Below are 5613 nucleotides of genomic sequence, written 5' to 3' on the forward strand. Positions count from 1 at the left end.
TTCCCCGCGTCTCCTCCCCCCCAGCCGCCCACCTCTTCTCACGGTTGCTGCTTTGTTTTAAAATAACTCCCTAACTCTCAGCCAGACAACCTGTTTCCAGCATCGTCTCATTGCCTGATTGCCCTTGGCAGCCTCCAGTCCAATTCATCCCGGGCTGGGAATGCACGAACCGGGGTATATTTAATGGGAAAAGAGACTCTGCATATAAAACACCTGCTTTTGCTAAAAGTCAGAGTCTGGCAAATGATGTTTGACAAGAGGGAAAAGGAGAAACGGCCGCCTGGCGTCCTTTAAACCTCGCCTTCCCCAGAAGGCGCTCGGCTGTTTCCTCTGCAGCTTCAGGGTCCCCTGGGAGCCACCTCGGGGGAAGGGACCCTCCTCCCTGTGCCTTTCAGGCGACCGCTTCCCGCCAGCAGCCCGTCTGGCTGCGGGAACCAGGGCACAGTGTGCAGGTGAGATGCCCCCCACTCTGTCGCCTCCTGTAAAATGCCACCTGCACGTTCCTCAGGTGGCCCTGCGGGCCCGGGGGCTCTGGAAGCCCGGGGATTTGCGGGGGCAGAAGCCGGGCATTCCTGGCTGGGAGTCCCTGCCCTCTGCCCACGGGCTGTGGGACTTGAGGTGCCTCGTGCACCCTCTCTGAGCCTCTATGTGAAATTCTGTCATTATTGGCTCTTCTGGGTCATAGGCCCCAAATTCCTGGGTGCCTGTAGGGTCAGGAGAGCAGCTGGCCACAAGCACGCACGCTGCCGCCCGCAACCTCCTCTCGGCGCCAGGGGGCCGCCTCTGCGCTTCTGGGGGCGCCGCCGCCTGGTGAGCCGGCAGACACCGCGGCCGTGTGCCCACCTGTTACCCACAATGCATCTGCAGCCCCTGGAAGTTCCGGGGAGGCTCTGGGCGGCATCTGTGTGCAAGGACACGACTTGCTCCTTTTTTTTTCTTTAATGTTTATTCATTTTTGAGAGAGAGACAGAGTGTGAGTGGGGGAGGGTCAGAGAGAGGGAGACACAGAATCCAAAGCAGCTCCAGGCTCCGAGCTGTCAGCACAGAGCCCGACGCGGGGCTCGAACCCCCGAACCGTGAGGTCACGACCTGAGCGGAAGTCAGACACTCATCCGACCGAGCCCCCGGGCGCCCTGCCAGGAGGGCTACACGTGTTCAGACAGGAAACAGGAAAGGTTTTCTGACGAGCAGGAAGGTCAGGCTTGCCTCGGGCCGTCGGTGCTGCTCGCTGTGCCGCAGACGCACGTGGGCCGCGGCGTGGGGACCGGGGCCCTGCTGTGTGCCCGGCGATGGCGCGCACCAGGACCGCGGCCAGGCCTGGGAGCGCGAGCTCGTCCAGCCCAAGTAATGCGGGGATTACGGGTTACAAAAGGCGAATTTCCGTCCCAGAACACTGCTTGTGCGATCGCACGCACGTGAGTTCTAAAAGCCGATAGGCTTTTCCCAAGCGTGTTTGACGACACGATCCTTCCTTCAGAGTCCACACCTACGCGTGTCTCCGGAGCGTTCTCGCGGAATGTGGCTGAGAACAGGGTGCCTTGAACTCTTTCCTTCAGAATTTGCAAATATTTCTCTATCTACCTACCCACCTACCACCTCTCATCTCTCTCTCTCTCTCTGTGCTCTAACACCTGCAATGAGCCAAACACTATTTCAAAAGCATTCAGAACAACTAAATTGGAAATTTAATATTGCCACAGAACCACAAGATACTGAGTTTATTGGAACTATAAGTATTTATATTTTCTTTGAGAAAATGTGATTAGTGAGTCAGTGAAAAGTCGCTCCTGTTGAAGATGTCGTCAAAATATATTCAGTTTAAACTGCTTTTTCCCCTCCTTTAACTCTCAGATTTGCAGCCAGAACGCAACAACTCAGGAGCTGGTCGCCGTCCCCGGGGGAGAAATTCGGATTTCTCGGAGTCAACAGAGGCTTCTTTTTCACTTTTAGACATTACTTTTAAGCGTGCAAGAATTAAAATAGCTTAATGAGAGAGAAAAAGTATGGACACAGATGAATTATGTGAAATTTCATACATGCTAAAGATAGCGCTTAAAATTGGTAGGATAAAAATTGAAAAGCTTTTAATATACATGGTTAACTATTTTAGGGAAAAAAATCAAATGAGAGTCCTCCTGGACCAAACGGAAATGTACAGATCGACATTTTAGATAAAATGCGTGTTGGTTTCCCCTTTTACCACCTTCTGAGTCACCCAGGATTTGCGGTGAGAGGCAGGGTCCTGGGGCCCAGCCGGTTCCATGTCCGACTCTTGATCTCGGCTCGGGTCATGGTCTCGGCTCGGGTCATGACCTTGAGGTGCATGGGGTCGAGCCCTGGGCCGGGCGGGGGCTCTGAGCTGACAGTGCGGGTCCTGCCTGGGATCCTCTCTCCCTCCCCCTCTGCCCCTCCCCCTGCTCTGTGCTCTGTGTCTCCCTCTCATAATAAATAAGTCAACTTTAACAAAACAAAACAAACCGATGGCAGATTCTCCCCTCTTACAAACCCCTCCCGGCCCTGAGCGCAGGGCCGCGCGTCCTGACCCTGGGCGCCTCCTCGCCAGGTGCGCACCTACATCCCCAGCCAGGCGCCGGCTCCTGCACCCCGGCCTGCTTGCATCCCTGTGGGGGCACGGCCTGCACCCCGACCTGCTTCTGTCCCTGCGGGGGCGCGGCCTGCGGCCAGGTCACCAGGCAGCGCCCGCCCCGCGCTCAGGCTGGGGCTGTGNGCTCAGCCCCCTGCCCTTCTCTCAGCCCCACCACCCCGACCTCTGCCTCCTGGGCTGCACCCCTCCTCGGATCTCCCTCCCGCCCACGGCCGGCCGGGTGCCCTCTGGGTCACCGGGGTGAACTTCCCGCTGTCACAGCCCCAGCACTTCACTCTCCTGCTCGAGGATTCGGAGGGTCCCTGGCGCGGAGCAGGGTGGAGCCGCTCGCAGAGCTCAAGACTGTACCCCTGCGCCTGCGGACGTCCTCAGCCCGCCTGGGGGCTGACAGCTTTGAGGCAGGTTGGGGGGGATGGGGGTGGGCGGGGGTGCACGCTCTGTTCCAACGACACAGCGCCGAGGACCAGTCCACGGTGACCGCAACGCTGACACGCATCCGTGCCAGCAGGGACCTCGCTTTAACTCCTGCTCCATTTAAAGCAGATCCCGCGTGTGACAGTGACGCTGACTGCTCAGTGCCAGCGGCACGCGGACCCTCCCGCCATTCTCTGGAGCGCGGGAGTTCGGGGGGAAGAAAGCCATAACAAGTGTGCGCAGAGACACACGTGTCTGTGCACACGCGAGCACGTGCGTACCCAGGCTTGTGCATTCTGCCTTTCATTTCATTCATTTCCGGTTCTTTTCTTTGTTTCCGGGTCTTACCTCGTTTCCTGTGGCTGGAGGGCCGACCGCAGCCACAGGCACGGCCTCGATGGGAAGGGTCACCACTGATTTGCCCTCAGACGCCCTGAGGGACCGCAGGGAGCAGGAGCCGGGGGCCAGGGCACGGAGCTCACTCCAGCCACGCGATGCCCCATTTGCTGGCAGGAAGTGCATTTTGCACAGCCCGCACTTGACCTCTTCGGGTCACATTGTCTATGAGATCTGTGAACCCTCCCCTGCGCTGAGTAGTAACTCATTCTCCGATTCACAGTGAAGGGCACTAAGTAGATGGACGGGGAGAAGCCCAGACGGACGGGATGACAGAACGGCACCTATGATTGCTCCCTCGTCTGCGGCCCGCCCGCCTCGTGGCTCACGTCCGCTGTGCTGCAAATGCGTGTTTATTACTTATTCTTCCCAACACCTCCAGGAAGCCGAGAAACAGCCTTGTTTGCACTTGGAAGCTGAAGAAGTGCGTGGAGAAGTGGGCAGAGCCCTGGCCGGGGCTGAGGCAGACGGCGACGGCCTCTTCGGGGGCTTGGGGGCACACGCGTCCTCCCCGGGAGCTCCGGAGTGGAGTCCCGGGTAAGGGAACATCAGCAGAGGATTTGCTTTGTAACTTTGGGTGAGCACGTTTGGAAGATGATCGTTACTGAGCCAAACTCGCTTTTGGCGCCTGACCGTTAGCTGAGACACAAGCAAGTATTCATCAAGTGTTTGCTCGCCAGCGGCCGCGATGCTGGACACAAGATGCTGTACAACCCATGGGCTCCCCCCCACACTCGCTGACTCCGGCTCAGAGCCCGCAGCCTCCCCGCAGGCACTGCCGACCCCCCGCTCCCACGCCCCAGACGGACTCTCGGTCAGTCAAGTAGAGGGGATGCCCGATGACCCGCTTTCACAACCCTGGATGGAATTGCTGATGAACTCACCAGACAGGAGTCTGTGGTCCCCTCTGTGCCAGGCCCTGGGGGACAGTGGAGACTGAGACAGGTGTGCCCCAACCCTCATGGAGCTGAGCCCTCGGGGACAGAGTGGATGGTCAGCAGATGACGACAGATGATGGACAGCAGATGATTGAACCGTGATGGTGACGAGGGCTGTCTGAGTGTAGTCTTGTCGTCGGTGAAGGCGGGCGTAATGACCACCCTCCCCTCGGAGGTGGCTGGGGGAGCACACGGGGCAGTGCGTGCACAGTCGACGCCCAGAGAGCACTGCGCACACTGCGGTGGGGCAAGCGTCACCGTCAGTCACCTACGGTTAGGCGTACGGTAAGCTCTTCCTGTTCCCTAAACCCACCAGTGATAGCAGTTCAGCACTTACTGCAATGAGCAGGCTAAGTATTAATTCCTTATCTGTGCCGGGGACCAGCCTGCTGCCCCCGGCCCCCCCGCCAGCCCACAAGCCCTCTGCGAGCAGGACTCTGTCTCGCGTCGGATCTCGAGTGCCTGAGAGAGACCCAGCTGGGGCCAGACAGGTACTCAGGAGTGAAGGGGGCTTGACGGTCGCTTCACTCTTACATTGAGCGTTTCACCTCCAATGAGCTTGCAAAACACGGATATCGCGTATCTCCAAAAATGCATCGTAATTTCCCTTTGAATGAATTATCTGGGACTGGGAATGGGATTTAAAGGAAATCTGCTTTAATCTGATAGACGTGAGAGAGCGCGACACGGCGGTAGACCAGATGCCCTCTGGTCCTGACTCTTTCTCCCTTGCACGCAGAGGGAAAGGCGGTGGCAGAGGATAGTGACCATCAGCCGATGACTACCTCCCACTGAGCCGTAGGATGATGGGGACTCCCAGGCCCCGGGCACGGTGTCCGTCTGCACAGCTAGAACGGACAGTTCTGAGTCTCCGGGCAGCAGAGCTCCCGGCCAGTGGGACGTAACAGGAATCACTGCACGAGGCAACTCAGGTCACGTTCTGTCGCCTTTCTCTCCCGTGTATGTCGGGGGTGGTCGGTGAAGCCACAGCCGCCATCCCGTGCCTCTGAGTCCAAGAGACGCCCAGAGGCCTCACCCCTCTCTCCCTGCACTGCAGAAAAATATCCATTGTCGTTCCAGCCGTGTATGCCTTCCATGGCCTGGAACTTTNAGGCTCCAGGCTCTGAGCTGGCAGCACAGAGCCCGACACGGGGCCCGAACCCACGAACCGCGAGACCACGACCTAAGCGAAAGTCGGACGCTCAACCGACTAAGCCACCCAGGCGCCCCAATGTCCTGGAACTTTCTGAGCCAAAATGA

This window comes from Crocuta crocuta, unplaced genomic scaffold (genome assembly GCF_008692635.1).
Source record: "Crocuta crocuta isolate KB4526 unplaced genomic scaffold, BGI_CrCroc_1.0 scaffold7, whole genome shotgun sequence".
Taxonomy (NCBI): Eukaryota; Metazoa; Chordata; class Mammalia; order Carnivora; family Hyaenidae; genus Crocuta; species Crocuta crocuta.